Source organism: Rhinolophus sinicus, chromosome 6 (assembly GCF_057876585.1).
Source record: "Rhinolophus sinicus isolate RSI-liver-muscle chromosome 6, RSI-T2T, whole genome shotgun sequence".
NCBI classification, from domain to species: Eukaryota; Metazoa; Chordata; class Mammalia; order Chiroptera; family Rhinolophidae; genus Rhinolophus; species Rhinolophus sinicus.
The window spans coordinates 67,541,853-67,564,138 of NC_142506.1; the positions used below are offsets into that span (position 1 = coordinate 67,541,853).

Consider the following 22,286-nt stretch of genomic DNA (forward strand, 5'->3'; position numbering starts at 1 on the left):
AAGACATCCAGCCTTCCTGTATCAGTCAGGATTCTCCATGGAAAATCCAGCAGGGTGTGTGTGCATGCTTGTGTGCATGTGATGACAGAGAGAAGAGTGGATAAGAAAGATTTATTTTAAGGAACTACTCATGCTATTGAGGAGGGTGACAAGTCCGAAACCGGCGGGCTGGGCAACAGGCTGCAGAGCTAGGGAAGGCGGCAGTTGGCGCCTCATTGGCGACAGAATCCCCACACAGCATCGTGGGTGCGCAGAGGTATTTGCACAGTTCCTTCTCAAAGGGAAGCTCAACATACACCTGTGGAAGCCTTTATTCTGGAAACCCCACCCAGCCCGCTCATAAACACAGGGGTCGTCCACACGACCATCCAGCCCTCGCTGTGAGTCAGGCGCCCATGGCCACTGAGAATGACACGCGAAAGGAAGACAGGCTCAAACTCACATTCTAGAAGGATCACGCAGGCATCAGTTCAGATGAGGTAACGTCGCCGCTGCCAAGAATTAAATAATGGTCCACGCATGAAGTATAACTTGTATTTTCCCCAAACTGTTTATTCTCTAAACAAAATACTAAAATCAAGCAGCCATTTACTAGTTTCCTCCTTATCTTTGTCCTCGTTAGGTCAGGGTGGTTTCAGGCTGCATGTCATTTTATTCCTGGAGGTGTGGAAAGCCCATGCAGCCATGTAAGAAAGATTCTCAGTGGCTGATCCCATAGGGACATCTCGAGAATATGTCCTGGTCACTGAGGTTGACACTGGCTTGAGCCCCCAGCACCCCACGTAACTGCTCGGCCTTGCTCCAGCCCACTTGGCACAGGAATCTGGACACTTCTCACTTGAAAATGAAGCTACACAAAGTGCAAGATGCTTTCCGAGGGGGCAAATGCACGATGCTGACATTCTAACAGAAAGGAGCATTCCCTTCCACGCCATATCTTGGCTAGTAACGCAGGGGATCGAGGAAGTCATGGCCAAGTCATGACCTGCACACGGTGACGAAATATTGATTCTCAGTAGAAATACATAAATGGGAGAGCTCGTTTTACCCTGAGCTTTCCTAGCAAGTTCGCCGTGTGTGTGTTCACTGGGTGTGCAAAGCATGAAAATCGTCCCAGTGTGCAGGCATGCAGCTTGCCATGTAAGCAGAGAGCTGATAATGTCAACACGTTAACATATAACCTCACGTGAGTGGCGCGTATCCTATTTAAACTGACTGTAAAGAGAGTTTTACAATTTATGTAATTTTTTCCCTTTTGTTTTCTGCAATGGCTCAGAGCGAGGTATGAGTGAATTGCCTGTAATAGTATGTAGTTATTACTTATCTAATATTCTAATCTACCTTGATCATTGAGAATTTCTTGTTTTAAGTTATACAACTATGGAAAAATGGAAGGCTTTTAGTTTTAAACGTGTATTGGTATCAGGTGTACATACAAGTGCATTTAAATGTAGGCCGTGTGCATATGAGAGTTGGTGTGCTCTTACCAGAGAGCTTGAGTGTATAAATGTGAGTGTATAAATAAAGGTTTCCCGTGATTACGTGAACCTATTGTTCTGTTTTCCATATGCCTCCCCAGTCGGCTCACGCTGCTTCCTCCTATTGAAATGACTGTTCCCTACTCCTGTCTGAATGTCCAAATGTCGCCCAACCCAAATGCCACCTTCCCCAGTGTACCTCTCCCGCCGATTCCTGCCACACTGATTCCCTTCTTTCAACTCTTGCAACCTTCCATTCCCCTCCTTTACCACCTTGTCCTGTCTTTTCACCCTTAGAGGACCAATTGCTGAAAGCAGGACTTCAGTCATTCAGCAGTCTCTTAATCTAGAAGGTGCAATGTGGACATTTGTCAAAATATTGGATGAACGGGCAAGGACTTAGATAAACCCTGCAGAAATGCAAAAGCCAGTTCTAGGGCTGAAATCGTTCTAGCAATTTGGAGAGTGCTAAAATTTTCTCTGTCTAAATTGTAATAATCAAACAGTCCCCATTTTGTTGAGAAGCTGAATACAGAAACCTTCAAAATTGAGGGGAATCAGATGGGAGTTGCTTGATTTTCTTGTATAAATTGCATTTCCTTTCCTTCCCATCACTTTGCAAAGCTGTGCTCAGGAAGTGGCCTCTGTAGAGTAACGAAAAAGTAATCGAGGTTCCTTTTATAGGTTCTGATATGGAGTAGGCCCTGTGCTCTAGTAACTGAAAAGTACAGATAAAGAGCTCACCAAAGAATAAACCATGAGAAATGAAATGAATTACATAGAACAGAAGGACCATTATAAGATTGGGAGAAGAAGTGACTGTAGAATACAGAGATAGATAGAATCCCAGGAGATTTGATGGCTTACATACCCTGAGACGGATTGCTATCCATTGTTTTTATGCTTTTATTCAACAAATATTTATTGAGTACATCTATTTTAAATCTGGCACTCTTCCAGTGGCTGAGAATGGTAAACAGATGGATTTCCTGATCACAGTAAACACATATATAACCAATAAGGTGGCAGGAAAATGGAGTATGGCTTTTATAGAGTCACACAGGCCGGGCTATCACAGAAGTCACTCTCCCGGCTCTAGATTGTGTGTGCTGAAGGCAGGACTTGGAACACTATTTCTGCTAGATGCTGCAGCCCCCGGCTGACGGCTCTCAGAAGGCAAGGCTGATATGATATCAGTGGAAGGGAAGGGAACAGAAGACAACGGAGGAGAAACATGGGACAATGCCATGCCCCCATCCACCTGTTGAACACAACTGTCTCTACTCTCTGCAAACATTACTTAATCCTACCTGGTGAAACGACCGGGCTAGAGGTGTTTCCCTCTTGTGATTATGACGAAGGACGTTTACATGCTGGTGGAAGATGGTTATCGGTTACAAAACTCAGGCAACACCATTTTTCCTACGCCAAGATATTCTTTCTAGACATTTGCCATGCCCCATTGTTCTAAGTATTTACGATAGTCAGGCAGTTTCAGAAGGAGCCCTTGTAGACATGCTGAATGGAATCTTTATTTAAAAGGACAGACCTAATTTCATGAAAGCAGCACTGAATGGTTGGCGGAGGGGAAATGGAAGGTGAACTCTCTCTGCCCTTTACAGCCAGCAGCCCCATCCACCAGGCGAGGGGAGTAAGGGCAGACGTCTCTGGTGCAGACCCAAGAGCTCTTCACTAAGGTTCTAGATGGAGGCTTCTGGCAATCACAACAACCTTTGGTCATGGCTCTTCTCCCTGGAGAATTCTCTCCTCATTGCTACATACACATAGGTTATTTGTTAGCTGTCTTTGAGAATATTAATTTAGATAAAGAATCAAAGATAGGATTCTCCTTTACTTTAAAGCTGTCTTGTACTATTTTATCTACTTCATAGTCTCCTGCTTTTTATTTCTTTTATGTGTATCTCTAAGGGGAAGTTTCTTCTCCTCTTGACATTTTGTGTGTAGGGACTCTGCAAGCATAGTTCTCTAAGCTCCTTTATCCAGTCTATTCCAGAGAGGCATTGAATTGGAAAGCGTGGCAGGAAAAACTGAGTGTGTGAGCTGTACGTATACCTCATATCTCTTTTTTTCTCTCTGTGTGCCTGTGTGTGTGAGAGTGGGTGTGTGTGTGAGTGTGTGTGTGAAAGAGTGTATGTGAGTGTGTGTGTGCATTTGTGCGTGTATGAGTGTGTATGCGTGTGCATTTGTGAGTGTGTGTGTTTGTGAGAATGTCTGCATGTGTGTGAGTGTCTGTGCATGTGTGTATGAGTGTGTGAGTGTGCACGTGTGTGAGTACGCAGGTGTGAGTGTGTGACTACGAGTGTGTATGTGTGTGTGGGCGTGCATGTGAATGAGTCTCTCTGTCTCTCATTCTCTGTCCCCCACAGAACTGGCCCGCCTGCAGACTCAGCGCTCTGGGATGACCCGTCCACTATAGTTCTCAGCCCGGCGGGAAGGCTGAACCACGTTATCCAGAGCGGCCAGCTCTCACAGGAATGGAGCCGCTACTGCACCTCCATCTGTTTCGCTCTGTTTTCCTTTAGCACGCAAGTGGGGAGAAGGTGCCTCAAGAATCCTAACGGGCTGATGCACGTCTGAAACAAACGAGTATGTGTCTTCTGCATGGCAAAGTCTGACCAACATATTGTCATCTATATTTCATGCTATTATTATGACAACCCATTTTCTTTTTTAACTGTGACTCAGAAGTCTGTTGGCGTAGGGCCCAAAGTGACACAGTCCTATTTTTCTCTTTAAATCACCCAATCAATTTCTTCATTCACTTGTGCTGACATTTCATTTTCTCTGATGTAAAACGATCATCTGTAGCTAAATTAAGACAATAAATCAAATGAGCAGAGATTAAGACTTGATGGCAAACACCTGTATCCTACACACCTTCCTTTGCTCTATTAGGGAATATAAATTGGACCCAAAGCACAGCAAACAGCTATAGCAATTTTCTGTTTTTGTTTTGTCAGCCTGTGCTGCTTTTGCAGAGCTGACCTGCCGCCATGACCGGCCTTGAACTCACCACTTTCCAACTCACGGGGGGCCAGGGTGGAGGCTGACAACCGAATTACGATGCCTTTATTTCTTCCTGAGCGTTCCCCAAATCACAGGTGCTATTTCTCTCCAGGGAGGAAAACCATTAAAACCAGGAGCAAAATGACTATCTCCCTTCTCATGTACTTTCTCAGCAACGGAAACCTATGCACCACTCTAGAATCACAACGTTGAACCACATGAAAGCAACGGCAATTTAGTTGACACTGGTTGTACTGAGAGCAGAGAGACATAGTCGTGTGCTAGAAGCCAGAGTCTGGGACTGCATGTGGGCCACAGCCAGCATCTCAGAGGTGGCGAGTGGAGGCCGGTATTTGTACTGAGACACCAAGAACATGTGAGTAGGCAGAGTGGTCACTCTGGGAGGGGCATCTCAGGAGCTGCCATCTCACAGTGAAGTGTCAGTTCCCACAAATGAGAGAAGAGCCCGGGATGCCAGGCACTGCCTTTGTGACGCCTGCAATCTCTTGACAGGCAGTGGCACATGCCTGAGTCTATATGACAGAGCTTCTGAAAGCCTCGCTGCTCCACCCTGGTCCCAGGCCAGAGCGCTCATGGCCTCCAGGCCGTCTCCACAACGTGTCCTCTGCTCTCTCCCTGCGATTTCATTCTCATTATGAAATAATCCTATGTTACCTGGAAACTATCTTACTTGAAAGCTTTCAGCAGTGTTGCTTGGCACTTCTCCTTCCAGGTCCATCCCCGGAATGAATCAAAACTCCTGCTGTCAATGTGGCAATTTCCAGGAAGCATAGTTCCGTAACCTGGCTCCAGGTGAACGGTGGATGAGTCAGAATAAGTGCTTTCCTGATTCCCTTGTTCATAGAAGGGACCAGAAAGATACCGATGGTGACCTTGGTGAATGGGGTGGGATTCATATGAGGCTTCAATGGTCAGATACAGGACCTAAGAAACATAGCCCCAAGTTTCAAGTGGCAAGACCTCACTTGTCAATGGGACCAATGGCTCTACAATCTATGATCTACTATGACTATGAAACTCTGAATTGTTCCAGAAATTACAGGTTGATGGGCGTACTTTTGTCACCATCTGTCCAGCCCACAGGCACGTGACACCCTGTAAATTTCACGGCTCTGAAATGATTTTGAGACCACTACATTTTTGGTCGTCAGGTCTATGAGAAATATACATGCTCTAACACGTTCAAGCCACAAGAATACACCAAACTGGAAGATGCTAGAGGCAATCGCATGTGGGACTGAGCTGACCCAGGCAGAACATGTGGTCAGTAACTGTGAGTATGGTGTGTCACTTATGCTCTCATTGATGAAGATGGATCTGGGACGCGAAGGGATTTTAAGATCCCAGGTGTTATTTGAAATACGCCTGAGTTCTTCCAAATGCGGGTCAATTTACTGAAACAAATATCTTACAGCAAAGGCTACTTGTCTCTTCCCTTTCATGACTTGTATGTGCTCAAAGAATCAGGGAGAACATGATTTTAGTCAACTAACAATGACTTGACAGCCCTTTTTCATATACTATCAAAGGATGTGGCAACTACGCGATTAAAAACAACTCCTTGAACTTACATGACACAAGAAGCATTAATACAGATAGGTCTTTTTTTTTTTTTTTTTTCGGAAAAGGATCTGACATAGTTGATTAATGGTTGGATTCCCATTTTCAAATACTTTAGGAATCAAAGAATAGAATTTATCCCCAAATTACATTGAACATAATCCAGTGTTGAGTTTCATGTCTGAGAGTGTAGGATTCTTAGTTCTCTGGTCTTCAGTACTGAAGATCAATTATCTTCGAAAACGATTGAATAGGGACAACTTTGAAAATGCAATGCCTTGAAATTCCTGCTCATTTTGGATTCTGTGTACTTAGTAGGTTGCTGTCCTCAAGCTTATGATAAAATTTCCTACAACCATATAGAAAGTTTTCTTTTTTAACTTCAGCCTTTATTTTGAATAAAAGTACTACACTGAGTACTTTTTACTTTATTTAGAATCAACAAGGTTATGAGCACCCTGAGGGTGCAGAGAAAGTTCTTCTCAGGTTTTTGGTGTCTCCTGACTATGCAGCCCAGCATTTAGATGAACAAGAGCTCAGTGAACAAGTAGCACAGTAATCCAGCCTCTGACTTTTCACCTTGACCGTAATCTATGCAATGTGGACAGTGTCTCCTTGCTTTGTGCTCACGAGAGACACCGTGTTAGTTTAACTTTACTCCCTATATGTGGTAACAAACCCATGATAACACATAAATGTTTTGTTGAATGATTCAAAAGTTACTTATGAATACAAAGGCTGAAGAGAAGACTGCAAATTATGAACAAGTATCCAACTATAAAACTTCCTGGTAAGAGTTTCTTTAATGACTTTCATAATAACGATTCAATCACATTTGTAAGACTGATTACAGTACTCATTTCTCAGGGAGAAATAATAATGAAACTTCTTCAGGACAGCCAACATAACTTCCTAAGACAATTCCAAATTTACTGTAGAATTTCTTAGAATTTAGAGCCAATATGGCAGGCAGGAAATAGCTTCCAGTCTCTTGCTATTATGTTGCCCTGAACTTCTAACAAAAATGCTTCTGCAGTCGGCTGACGTTGCACACAGACACACTATATGCAGATGTAAAATAGTAACTACCTTCAAAGATATTTTCAAGTGAATGAAATAAATAGAGTAGGATTCTTTCAGATGTAGCATGTATAAAAATGCTCTACTGTTGTTTATGGAATGAATGAGTTTCTTCAGTGAGTTTCACTACCTGACATAAAATCAACAACTAATTTTTTAGAAAGCTGAGAAGCAACAAGAAAATTTTCGGGTAATGACTTACATTTCTTCTCCAAAAGAGAAGCGGATTCGGGTCAAGAGTTTCACATCCAGAAACAACCAGTTGATGAAGGCTTAAAGAGTCACGAGAAAGTCTTGTGAGTACAACCAAGTCTCCAACTAAATCAAATTTTGGTTGTGTACAGAAATTTCAGAAACTACCAGAAAAAGATTGAGAGGTATGTGACTTTAGGATTTCTAGGTACATATTTTTAATCCTTGACAGACCCCATAAACCCTGGTCCAAGATTAAGATTGTCTACGAATTTTCTTTCTAACCCCTGAAAACACACACTATGTTGATGGCCAGGGTCTTCCCCCGAGTTCACATTCAATAAACATTCAGATTGATTAGGAAAGGGCTGCACTGTGACAGTTTGCTAGGTCTGCTGTTGGATGTAACTTTGTCCTTTGGGGAGGATTACTGGTGGGACATTCATTTGGACTGACGCCATTACAGGCAGGACTTCGGTGCTACTGCTCATTGTCTCAAAGCCAAGTTCACTGCATTAACTAAAATGCCATGAGATGACTGTTTCAGTTTGCAACCATTACTGGTGTGCTTTCTTGGAGGCATTACTTTTACTTAGCTGGAAGAACAGAATATAACATGTTGATCAAGCAATGGAGTGAAAAGAGGAAACCAATGAACCACAGAGAAACATGACTGAGAACAAGCTGATTTCATAGAACACATACCATTGGTGTGGAAATGAAGATGTATTGGCCACACAGGTCAGATCCTATTACTGCAGCTTTCAAGAGAGCTCAGCACACAGGCATTTTAACTAAATCAGTAAAATGAATGGCCTTTTCCACGTGCTTGTGTATGTTCTATTTCAATCTGCCTTGTCATGGAACGCAAGAGAGAGATATGACCTGCACATCCAAAAATTGGTTACCCATGATAATGTCAGATCTGGCCATCATCCTTTCCGAAATTAATACCTCCTTGCATTCGTAAAAGGCTGTATTTTATTGATGTCCACCCCCCACCCCAACCTATTTTATTCCATATTTCAGTACAATAATGGAAGAAAAGCCACAAAGGAGAGCAGCTCCGTGCCCAGGTAGAGAGTCTGGGCTTCAGGTCAAATGCTAGCCCTTCCCACAAGCTGTTACTGAGCCTCCCTGTTTCTAAGGAATAATCATGGGCTGACATCATGGAAGTTTTAATAGTTTAGAGTTGGGTGCAGAGTACAGTGTGCTATGATTTCCTGGTCCTAGCCTTAACCAACATCCCTGGTATTCAGAGACACACAGCGCCTGCCTGCGCTGGACACTGAATAACAAAGGGGTTAGGGCTTCTGGTGGGAGAAGGGGGTGGAGGGGAGGTTTCTTACCGAAACAAATTGACTCCGTTTTATCTTTAGCAGGACTTTTATCAGAACTAATGTTATTAACCAAATGAAACTGTTGTGCTTTCATCTCTCTCTGCTTTCTTTTATCTAGTCATTTTTACAGGGAAACTGAAAGGGTTGTATCTTATCATTCTAGATAATTTCCTCCATGAATTCCGATTACTTGCCTCACTTCTCAGGCCTCAGTTTCTTGTCTACTGCTCATCTCCAAGGCTCTTTTCTGGTTGAAAATAATATTCTTACGCTAACTAGATAACCAAATTCTTGGGCTCTGAGGCTTGACTCAAATAAATATCTTCAAAGAAAAGGAATCCACATTTTGATCACCAAAAAAAAATTTTTTTAAATGCTGTTACATTTCATTTTATGCATCTTATTTAGGCACTAACACCCAGGTCAGTTCTTCCTCAGTTTAACATCTCATTTCAAAGAAAGTGATAATGAGACTCCAGATGCATACGCTCAACTTAACACTGACAGCACTTATGGAATTCAAGATTTTCCTACCAAGTCCAATGTCATCATCAATGACAGGGATAAATGTGTGGCTGTGGCATAACGCAGCACAGCTTTGCATAATGGCAGGCAGCATCCAAACGTGATGTAAGTAAATATTTCTGAAAGGCTACATGATTTCAGAAAATAATTTCACATTTTCAGCGAAGAAGCTCCTTTTACATTTACTATGATCTACTGTTACACCTTTTGGTTTTCTGCTTTGTTCCTCCCAGCTAACGGTTATTCTTCTATGACTATTTGAATAAAGTGGTATTGTTCGTGTGGGTTTTTTTTTTAAGAAGGATGAAAAAAATCACAGACATTGCTTCAGTTTTATATTATGGATATTTTGATGACACTTGGATTTTATGCGCAGTGGATATCTACAAGAGTGGTTTAATTTGGATCTGTTCTGTGTTTGTACAATATTGTAAATGCAGAGATAATTTTGGTGGACTAATAGGTTTAAGAAATTGGTTTCTAATTGTCTGCTTTATGACATGATCTGAATAGTTGATTAAATTGTTGATTACAATTTCCTAAAAGAATACATTAAACCTTCTGTATAGACTTCAGCGAAAAAAAACAAAACAAAACAAAACAGCTCAATATAGTTACAACTCTTTATATTTCAAGTGCTTTTTTTGTAATTCATTTTCTACTAATTATTTAACTCACTTGACGTGACATTTTCCTCCATGGACGCCCATTACTCATGCTGCACTATTGATTTTCGGATTTTTAATGTTATCCCTGCTTCTGACATTTGAGCCTGTAAGTTCCATTCATATATTCTTTCCCCATGGATGTCCAGTACACATATACTACAGTTATAAACCAGTTTAAAACTAAAGCATAGCCTGAATTAGCAAGAGAATTTATAACTTCTCTACGTTGTTCAAAAAACAAGAAATCTGAGTAAATTTGCATTGCTAAAATTCAGAGCAAAAAGGTGGGCAGAGTCCCTCAGCAGCGTCTTAATGGCCAACTTCCTTAGAATAAAAATAGTGGTCGTGCTAACTCGAAATACAATAACTTCTCAAATACCTCGAGGATGTCTGTTCTGCCCCTCTTAGTATGAATGTCTAACTCAGCATTTGGGAACCCCCACGGTCATGTCATATGATTGCAGTAGTAACAGTTAAGCTCTACCATGCAGTGAATTCTTTTTTTTTTTTTTTTTTTTTTGTCATGCAACCCAGTGGTTCCAGATCAGTACAGAGTTCGCATAGAATATCCTCCTCAAAAAGCATCTTTACAGAGAAGTGACCATGTTATCTCCTGACATTATTTGGATCATTGTGGAAGGGCACGGTCAGAATTATCTCAGACGTCCTTAAGCCTTCCATATGGCACGACGTACATATGGTACTTCACTCCTGCAGGAGGACAGCACATTCAGGTGAAGAACACCCTTCAGAAGGCACATCTGGGAATCAGAGTTTGTATACGAAGGACTTCACCAAGTGCAAACAAACGCTGCAAAGGAATAGTCTTGAATAAGCTCCGTGTGCCCACATGTTATTAGGGTGGACCACTTGGCAGGTGCCACATACTGAGGTGCTTTTGAGAGCTCGGACTCCCTCGACCCCTTAATAGACTCGCTGTTTGTTAACCCTGCAGAGGTGAGTCCCATTACTTTGGAGGTCCACTAGCCCTGATTCCCTCAACTTCTGATACAGAACTCGAGGTCCGAAAAGAGTCACCCAGTTATCGAGTAACCCATCTTCTCACTGCTTTCCCAGTGTGCTTTTTAGTTGCTCTGTGACCCTAATCAGAAACAGACATACAAATACTGAAAGGTAGATACTGAATTGGCCAGAGTTTTGCAGACCCCAGTGAGCGACACTGACTGCGAAATTATCTGGAGGGAAAGATTGTCGGAACCTTAAAGGCTAATGAAGATGATAGGTAGCCGAGAGTAAGGAAAGTTCAATAAATATTTAGTGAATATGTCTGTGGTTCTTTGGTCTATATTATAAGAGAAGAGCCTGTAAAGACCAGCTTTCTGTTCTCTTGAATTCATTTTATAGTAAAAAGTGTGATGTCAGAGTAAACGATTTCGTATACAAAACTTAGAGAAGAAATAAAATTTAAATATGTTGTAGAGCAATATATTCTTTTAAGAAATGATGCAGTCAAAACCCCTGAATCATTTTTGGGGTTTTTGGTGTGTGTTTTTTGACACCTAGCATAAAGAATCAGAAGCCACTTTTGGTGGATGATACACTACACTCTGGTCTAGACCTGAAAGAAAGACAGAGTCTTGCACACGTGTCGCGCTCCATCCTGAGACTGTGTGAGCCGAAACATTGCCTGGAGTACATTTTTACGAGTGGTGGGTCACCTGTTGTCCAGTCTTGAAATAACATGCAGTTCAACAAGATGCGAGTTGAAAATAGTTGATGTGGAGAGAATCTCCAGCTTCTACCCAGGGTGCTTTGGGCGTATCTTTTCCCTTTTAAGTTCTGAATTGACTATGGTCCTCTCTGTCTATATTGCTACCCAAACAATCCATAGGGAACTTAGGGAAAAATGCACGTGTATGTAATTCTGAAGCTTTCTCTCTGAAGATTACGTTTAAATTGACAGTAGGTGCCCGCCATGCAGATTTCTACTCTGATGATTTATTTCCAGAGATGCTCACAGCATGAAGAGGTCACACAGTTCATGCAAATCCGTGGTAATACTATGTTCAAGGAAGGATCTCGGTTGCAACACTTTTTCAGAAATGCTTTTGCTCCTTTTTGAAAGAAGTCTGGCTCCAAACGAAGAGGTAAAAACCAATCATCGCAGTAGTGTTTCTTTCTTTAACTATGAGATTGCTGACACTTTCTTAGCAAATCAAATAGAAGGTAACTTTTGTGGCTCCTTAGAATATTTTAAAATAAGCATCCTTACAAAATACTATGAAAGCGTAAACTATGACGATTAATATCCAGGCATGAAGGTACCTATAACAATGCTCCTTCATGAAAACAATAAAATGAGAGCAAAGCACATAACATTAGAGTATAAACTTTCACCATATTTCCAATTCCCTACATAAAGTGAAAACCGTTAAAATGTGAAAGACTCCATTCTGAAGAATGTGAAGAAAAGGCAGGTAGGAGGCCTATTTTCTCAATTCCTGCCACCAAGAAACTTAGTTGAGGCAGGCCAAGGACATCTTTTAATTTAAATCTTTATATTTAATCACCATTATGATTTTTAAAGGAAAAATAAGTAAGTAAATACTATTTCTAATGAATATGCTCATTTTAAAATTTTCCAATAATTTGAAGGTAAATTTGGACACAGCAAATTTAGGATCTGCATATTTGATATCTCGTTCACTTTTAATTGTTTTTGATACAAAGTAGATGTTAAAGTGTAAAAATGGAGACATGAAAGATGACCTAGCAAATGACTTCTGCAGCCAGAGGGACAACAGGAGATGGAAAAGAGACTGGCATTTTCAACTCTATATACTTCATTTTTTAATAGCTGGGAGTAAATTGAGAAAAATATTAAAAATTATAAATCTTGGTGGTAGAAATATGAGGATGGATACTATGTTACTTTTACTGTTTGTGTAGTTTGAACTATTTCTCAATGAAAAATGAAGTTTTTTCTACCTTTGTATTCTAGCTAAAAAAGGCACGTTTATCTATGAATCCTTTAGTGAGATTTTAAAACTCTTGTTCTCATAAGTTAGAGATTTCATTTTCTTCAGAGTTCAAAAATATATATATTTAAAATGAGTAAATTTATATAATTTGGAGAATTGTCTGCCAAACAAAACATTCAGCAGAAAGATAAAATAAAATCAAAGTTTTACTATATTTCAGGATAAAATACTAGGGCATTTTGTGTGTTCTACTCTTAGCTAATGCAATTTCTTAGAAGTAAAATTAATTCTTAAAAAAAAAAAAATCTAGAACATAAGATCTTCATGTATTACCAAGAGCACATGTGTGAAAATTTAAAAGAAATCATTATATATACTTTTCTGTTCACTTCAAAGAGAATTTGTTTAGACAGAAATCACTATTATAAATATTCTTGCAAAAATTCATCATAGCAGCAAGTGTACCAAGCTGGTTTAAATGGAATTTGCACTGGAATAGCCTCAGTTATCCCGAAGGAGAACCGTAGTCACTGTTTATTAACTATGAAAGAAAGTGGGTATAAGTTTACAGATCTTTACTTTTTTTTAAACGTGGGCATCGTAACTCCTGGAGTGTCTCCTAACCCGGCATTCTTTGATCATTTACAGTTTGAAGCTTGCACACAGGGCCCAATAGCAGCAAAGCACTTGCAAAAATATTGCACCTGGAACAGCGTAGAATCAGGGGAGCAGAGGTCAAAGCCGTGTCTTAATAAGCATCCACAGAACAGACCGGGGACTCGGGGAGAAGTCCCAACGACCCCCGCAGCGTCATCTTACAGCCCTGATTTTCCTCTTTTCAAGATGTAGTTAGTATAATCCATAAATACAACCAAATCACCAGCAGCTTAGTCTCTGCTTCGGTTTTTATCTTCTTTCCCCACCCCTCTTCACAGAGATTTGAAAAATTAACCCCTTTCTGTCCTCAGACTAATCAAAGAATGAATTTCTTCATAGTCAAGTGCTGTCAGCTTAAATCTTCAAGTCCTTTCAGGGCAAGAGGCACTTTGTAAAGTGGCTTATACGGCCCAGGGCAGTGGCTGCAGGCTGCGTTCTCTCCCAGCACACGTGGAATAGCGTCCTGACCGGTGACTGACAGGTATAAGGGAACCAGACGACTATACCACTAGTCTCTTCCATGAATATTCCTAAAGTGATAAGCTTAAATACTTAAAAGCTCAAACGGGATTTCTGTTCTGGTTTCCTCTACATAGACGTTACATTTACAGACAGGTTTCTAGATAACCCGTCTGTAGGATGAAACTATCTATAACCAACTTTTGGACACAGTCTCCTCATTTCGGATTGTCTGGTACAGCTCACGCCCTCATACTCGTCTGGACCCAGTCTCTTTTGACACTTAGGTTCTGTGTCTCTAATGCAACACCTGCTGAAGGAGAAGTTAGGGCTTTGAAATCAAAACAGCAATTTCCCCGCAGGAAACATACCCCATCGCATATAGCGTGCAAAGAGGAAGAACCCACCTTAAGCACGGTATGGACAAAGGGCTCCCCTCCCCAGTGGGCACAGCCACGAGCTGGAACGGAGAGCTTTCCAGTCAAGTTCAGTGTCCAGGTCATTATTCTGTTTGCAACACTGCAGATTTTCAGAATGCCATCTGCCCCTACCCTTACTCTTTTGATGTCACGTATGCCCCATTAGTCCCACTTCCTTCACAGTTTAAAAATACAAAATTGAAAAAAAAAAAAAAACAGCCCGACTGTGAACCATAACTGCACAATGAAGTTATGGAGTCTCACCTAAGCAGAAATGGCTGAGAACACAGCACACTGAGGGGACGGCTCAGTGACCAGATGTGTGCTCTAGTCTGGGGAGAGACCCTTCAGGGGGAGCATGAAAACAGACCCAGAGGGGGCCGGGAGTGGGACAGGACCTGCGTGTCCAAGGACCTCTGTCCCCAACTGTTCATCACCGTCTTACAGGACGGAAGGGGCACGAGGAGGGGCACAGCCCACACGGCTGCTGTGCCTCCCTCACCGACCACTGCTCCTGTGCTGTTCGCCTATGGAGTCAGGATGGGCAGGGAGACAGCAGCAACGCCCAGCCGGGACGCCATCCCAGGGAACACGCCAGAAGCCACTGAGGACTTGGCATTATACATGCTCCTGCAGAACCAAGACCTCGTTCTCAGAACCACATGGGAGAAGGGAAAATGGGAGAATCTCTGAGGCCTGTTCTTTATTGACACTTAGCAGTTTGCACTGTTGTAGCTTCAACCATCCACATTACAACACCAAGATAATTTTCACGATATTTCCCAAGATCCCATGATCCACCACCTCCTACATACAGGGCTAGAGTCACTGCTAAGCAATATCTGTTATTACAAAAGTAAAACTGAACTAAGCATGCGTATAATTGAACACCTTAGACGCTGTAGTATGCTTAGGTTTTCTGCTTATATTTTGATTTCTTAAGTTTCTAAACATATTTTATTCATTTTGGGGTAGAACGAGAATTGGCTAAATCCCCACTATGCATATTTTTAATGGATTTTTATAATTCATAAATCAGTGGGAAAATCATCAAATATGAGAGATGAGATGTATTAATCAACACATCCACTTGTGGTCTGATGAGAGTTCTCATGTTTAGGTAACACAAATTGACTCACAGATAAATATGTGCAAATATATATATATATATATGTAGATGTACATGGATGTGTATATATGACAACCTCAGAAATTTAAGTTTCACAAGGTTCATAAAGAACTGACTTCATATGTTGGTGGTTTAGGACACGACTTCGCAGCTGTGCTACCACAGTTGGGCAACCACATTTCAATTTTTGTGTAATTTTGATACAAAGAAATTCTAACTGATCTTAGTCACGTGACGCCCTTTTCACACGAATGTACTGTTATGGCTCCCAAGGGGGCATCCTGTTTTTCACAACTAGTGGATTTGCTTGAGGGAAAAAGTGACCTGAAGGAGAAGAATCAAAGAATTCCAAATCAGAGACAATGCCGCTATTAGGCCAATGACACTGATAATTAATTTGGAGTTGTCCTTATTTCTATCATATACTTTAAAAATATGTTGGTACCTGTTTCTGTCTTTATCCCTCAAAATAATGTCAGTGTCAGAAGGCTAGCTTGTTTCATTGAACACTTTTACCATTTTAAAATGAAAAACTTTACAACGAGAACATCTTCAACTTTGCAATATCAACTATGGAGAAAATTATTGGAGCCAAGAATTTGTCAAAAAGGAAAAAAACAAACAAACTGGAAACGTACACACCCCATTTTACAGCATGTATAATTAGCTAAGCTACACTGACTATGCAAACCATTTAAAAATTCTTGATATCTTCTACTAATCCAAGTCCAAAGAAAGTATCCAGAAAAAAACATTTTTCCTCATATAATGACTATACACATAATGAACCAAGAATTTTAGATAGTGGATATTTTCATAGTATTTTAAAAATTATATTCTAATAATGATTTATTCAAGTGACAAGGAAAATAAATTTAGTATCATCATGCATTCATCTTAATTCTATTATGATTGCCAATGTGTTAATATATTTTTGAAACCGGTAAATTGCTTACTATCTAGCTGAGAGACTGGAAATTCATGATAACTTTTTTTGATTGCTGGTGATGTGGCAGAAATCGCCAACTCAAATAATTTGCACTGAGGATTAATTTTGCAGCTCTATTAATATTAATGCAAATTAAATGTTTCCATGAGTTTAGATTGGCGAGTAAGGGAAAAACACAAAGACAAAACTGAGGCCGCTGGCCTTACAATGTCTCCACTCATTTCTCCACTGGCCTTCCTCTGTACATGGTCAATTAGAATTGAAAATCCTGTGCTGATTTCATTCGCTGGAATTTTTAAGCAGACCAGGAAGAAAGATGTTATTGAAAGGAAAAAATCTCATCTAAATAAGAAAGGAGCACAGGGCCATCTGGCCTTAGCTATACATATAAAAAGTTATTTCAGCTGAACTGCAGACTTGATGTTTAAAAAGATGTGCCAAAAATCAACCCCAAATCTGTGTACGGTAAAGTATCCCAAATGTTTCTTTTTAAGCCTCCAAATATGCAATACACAGTTCATTTCCTATCTGTGATTCATGAGCCCATTTGACCCCAGAGCCTTCCTGAGCTTGACTGAGTTTCAGGCAGGGGAACACTCAATCACTCTTAGGACACTTTTCCTTCACGGCATGTCCACAGGACCGTAGATCTTTTGAAAACTGTGAAAATATCTTTGATAGCTTCACTCCAATTAATTTTGAGTGTTGTCTGCACGTAGGCTGGGGAGAATAAAATCTGAGGCATGAAGCAACCAAACCAGTTTCCCTGCTTTCCTCACTGAGTGTTGAGGTTCCTGTGTGCCCTCTGCATGGGGTGGAGGCCTCCACTCACAGTAATTCCAGGCCCTGGGCCTGAAGGCTGAGTCTTTCAAAGGCTGAACCTCTCTTTTCATAAGGAGAAATCATGTGTCAGTCTACTTTTGGAAACCAGCTTCATGACGGTAAGAAACAGAGACCTTTCACTTAAAACAACATTTTATACTCTTTGCCAAACTGGAGTCATATCTTTTGAGATGACCACATTTTCTGGATATGAGGCATTTGCAATAATTACATCATTGATACGCTAATTTAGCCAATATCTGAGTATGCTCTTCTGCTAGAACATAGCTAACTGACATGCCACCCAAATTTCATCCTTTTAAAGTGTGTTAGTGTTCTAACTCAAAAGCATTTAAAAGCTCTGGTTATAATACAATACCAACTTTTTTTTGGTCATAAGACTATATTCAAATATATATATATATATACACATATACGCATATATATGCATTATACTAAACATGTGCACAAGAATACATGTTATAATATCAACATATGCTAAGCAAGAGTGTAGGTTTTAACTGAAGTCTTCAGATAAATAAATAATTGAATTAGGAATATTCTAATATATGACACACAAGAATCTTGATATATCCCTGACATATGATACCATTGGTTGTTTTTGTGTATTTACTATATTTGTTCTGCCATTTCCAATAAATCATTACTATTGTGCAGGAAGAATAAACTGTACTATAGTAAATTGTTCTTTCTCCGTTACGCTCTGAAAAACCATTTGTTCTTGAATTGGCGTTACGTAGTTCAACTATTTCAATCAAGTCCATTATCTTCTTTTCTTTGAAAGATGCCTTTTTAGTAACCTGTATCCCCAGTGGGCAACATCATGTTTTGTTTTTAGAAAAGTAAGTGAAACTTAAGTCCAACTATGCATTTTTTTAAAATCTTTGATACAACAATTACATAATTCATCCTCAGGCTAGCACTCCACTATATATTGGAAGAACTGTTTATGCAAAAATTATTGAGTCAGGCCCAAGACTTTCTCAAAGTTATTTATTAGTTCACACTGGAGTCTTACCCCATAGAATGTCACCTAACTTGTGTAGCTTGTTTTTTCTAAGTACAAAATGTGTCCCTTCTTCAAGCTAAGTACTTTTCTTAACAATAGGAACATGACAGAAGAAAAAGAACAAAACACTTTTTCACTTGTTTTAAAACAATCACACGATACACTGGCAAAAGTATTCTCATTAATTTGTGTGTTGATGTATAAATAGTACTGTTCATATACATATGTCTCACAAATCCTTTCAAAATTAACCCTTTTCAAGCATGCAAGAAAGACATATTTAGAACAAATTCCAAAATTAAGAAAATAATGTATCAAATACTTGGTATGTAAGAACTGGTAAGTATACCCAGCCATTCTATATTAATGAAGATTAATTTACATTAAATATTAAAAATTTGTAATTAAGAGCCATTATGTATACACAGTTGTCCCATATTTATAGCTCAGATCTAGCACTATGTTTTGGTAACATCATTACACTTTGTTCTGTCTGAGTGAAGCAAAATAAAATAATGTACTTAAATCTACACATTATTGAGAATCTGAACACTTGTTTTGGGGATAACTGCTTATGTAAACCCATAAAACAGAAACACCGTACTAGAGAATGAAATTTGAGCCCAACTTTCATCTAACCCAGAGCACACGAAATGAGCATTACTTTTAAAGCATTTGTTTATAATCTTCCCTTAAGCAGTAAGTTAATAGTAAAAGTGATTTAATGGTGACAAACATTTTAATGGCAGATGAGAATCACCAAGTCGTAACACATCAGTAGTGTAGCATTTTTTACCCAAATGATTACAAAATGCTCACCATTTCTACATCCTATTCATGCCACTGAAATTCAGCCTTCTCTGGAACGTTCAACCAGCACGTTAACAAGGCTTCCTAGAACCAGCAAACTCTGCCTGACTACACATATCTTGATAAATGGGCCCACGCTGCCCCATAAACACAGCTTCAAGAGAGAGGGAGCTGCTAATAAGATAGTCCTTTCCTCTGGGTGTTGGTTAACCCAGCAAACACTTGAACTTCCTATGGGCACACACCCAACAGACACTGGCGATGAGGCGACCAAAAATATTGTCCACAACAGCGAAATTTTATATGTGATGACATCACCAGCAAACCTGGGTTTCTCTGTGATATAATGATATAATTGCTGTGTGTCTCCTGAGTGTGTACGAGTGTGTGTGTGTGTGTGTGTGTGTGTGTGAGAGAGAGAGAGAGAGAGAGAGAGAGAGAGAGAGAGATGCTTAAAGACCAGCATCCTCAGAAGTGGCATAAATAACCTTCTCCAAGGTTTGTGAGAATCTTTCCACAGACCTTCGACTTTGTTCAGATTTCAGACAGCTGAAGTTCATTCAGCAATGTACTGCGGGAGCACAGCAGATTAGGTTTCCTTTCGCTGGCACACTGTTAATCCTAAATATCCCGGATGGGTCTGTGGAGATGAGATTTCTGTACCAAATGAGGCATGTGAATCTGTGTGACATGGGCCAGGGTCCCCTGAGACCTGCATGGGGACGCACAAGGAGTCTTGGTTTTACAGGCAAGGAAAGGGTTAAAAATTGAGGCTGTCTGGGGTAAGAGAAAGGGGATATTGTTGTCTTTAATCTTTCCGCAGTGTGTGCAGGACTTCCATCCAGGGTCCGCACTGAGCTGAGCGGTGGAGTAGCTGGGCAGGCATTGCATGCAGCCTCCTTGATTGTGTGTGTGGGGGGACTGGCTGGGATCCAGACAGGCTGGGGCTCTGTTGATGATTATGTCTAGCCTTCAGGTGTCTCAGCGCAGGGGGCGGTGGTGGGGGAGGTGTAGATAACAGGAGAGCAGACAAAGAAAAAAAAAATGGTGTATTTCAAAAAGATGATGTGAAAATGTGTGTCCGGGTCTTCTCTGGAAAAGAAAAAAAAAAAGAATCCTACCGTCTTCGACTTTCATAATCAGAACACAAGCTCTGCGCTGGCAGATCTCTTGGAGCCATAATTAGTTATGTCTGGAGCCTTTGACTAATTCCTTTCAATAATTGATGGAGTTAATATTCTCTTTTAAAAAATGAGGAGGGCGACGTCTTCTCACAAACTCTCTTTTTGGTGGAGCTTTGTTGTTCAGAATCTTCATCAGTCAAAATCACATCGATTGGATTTGCCTTTTAATTTCTTACGAGACTTAGCTTATAACTTTTGAAGGCTTTGGATGATTCTAGAAGTAAAGGCATACTGCCTTGCTCGATTACGCCAGCTGGATGTGAAAAGAAAGCAACAATACGGGAGCGTTCTCCCCCATTTGTTTCCAAATATTTTATAAATTGGAAATTAAAAAACTGCTTTGTAGGTTGCTTCTGTTTGAAACTCCATCAAAAAAAAAAAAATCTTACCATGACTAACTTTGACGCTAACCTTAGCTTTTGCCTGCTAGAAAGGAGAAATCCCAAATTATCTTATTCTTTAAGCATTCTTCTATAAAGAAGCTTCCGCAGCTCGGTCCCCACCCCCACATGCTCACTCCACCCTAATAGGAATTTCAAAAAAAAAAAAAAAATCTTTATACATGGAAGGCTGGCTCCTGAGACAGAAAGCGATCTTCTCCGTCTGTCTTCCCACCGACCCCTCTCGGTCCTGCCTTTCACTTCGGCCCGGATGGACTTTATTCCACATTTTGTGGCTGAAACACTGAAAGCAGCTCAGCGTCCCTTGTTATTATAAAATGAGAAGTGCTGGTTAAAAATAAATAAAAAGGAAGCCGGGGCCTGAAGCCATTGTTCAGAATTGAACAGCTATTTGCCCCCAAGTGTCTCGGCAGCCTTTCACAGCTCATTATAATAACTGTCAGGTGTCTGCAAAGTCCACGAGTGCTCTTGACAGTGGAGTCGGCAAGGGCTGTCTTTTCTTCTCCTTGGGGACAGGTCGGCTCTGATCAGACGTGCAGAGCGCAGAGAAGTGAAGTAAGTACATATGTGTGCGCCTTCATGTTTTCTTACGAACAAAGCAGCACCCTAGAGTGGGGTTCGGGGCAGGCTCAGCATCCGGCAGCCCCTCTGCCCTGCCTGACTTTTATTCTTAATTCTGCACTGTTCACATAACTAAGCCTGCAACAATTGTCCCTGAGACGTTCTCCCTGCAGGTTGAACACCCTCCCCTAACACACACAAAAGAGTGCCCTAGAAATCTCCCCACATTTGATGCTTCTGACATCCAACTGTTTCAATCAGTACACTGGACGGAAAGACATGCATACTTACAATTTCCCAAAGGTTAGGGGTGACTTCCTTATCCCTGGAGGCACAGCACAGGCTGCTGCCAGACTGTCCCCAGGCAGGTGCAGAATCCCGGCTGCATGGAGGAGGGAGGGAGGAAAGTGCTCCATGAAGTGACTGGGACGGAGCCCCGGGTGCTCAGCTGCGCCTGGAAAGCTGTACTCTCTGCAGTTCTGAATTGAACTCAATTGCAGCCCATGTGAAAGACAGGCCAGCCAGTCACGTGGGAGACACACAGCCGCCCGATTGGCCCCCGAGACCAGCTCAGGCATTCTGCCTTTCCACCATTGGTGAGGAGTTCAAACTGAAAGCATCTAGGTCCTCCGGTCGACATTATTTGTCCTTTATGTGTGGAAGAATGGCTGGAGGATTTTACAGTGACAGAATTAGTTAAGAAAGAGGCTGGAGCCGTCCTTCACAGAGCCTGGTGGGAGGAGAATGGAAGCTCAGCATTTGCAAGATTTGCTTCCCTTTCTATCCCCTGCCCTGCAGTTCGCTCTGTGATTTGCCTGTTTGCCTGTCAGAAAAACGTGTTTGTGGGTTTTGTTTTGTGTTTTTTTTTCCTCCCCCAGTTAACTTTGGAGCTGACAGAGAGTAAATTATCGTCTCATTGCTTTGCGGAACTCTGTCATGTTTTGAAGCACAAATTCAATTTCTTTTCAAGGGTGAATTTTCATATTTTATGTTGATATTTAAAGAAGCTTTATTGCAGTTCTGAACTAATAG

General features: G+C 40.9%; 1 long non-coding RNA gene across 1 annotated transcript in view; it reads right to left on the bottom strand.

Moving 5' to 3' along the window:
• LOC148758193 (uncharacterized) overlaps positions 1–21,743 on the bottom strand; it is a 35,218-nt gene extending 13,475 nt beyond the window's left edge. Inside the window, exon 1 of the long non-coding RNA XR_016021583.1 lies at positions 21,546–21,743. This is a non-coding gene — a long non-coding RNA (uncharacterized LOC148758193). The remainder of the gene's footprint in view (positions 1–21,545) is intronic.
• Between the last annotated feature and the right edge of the window lie 543 nt (positions 21,744–22,286).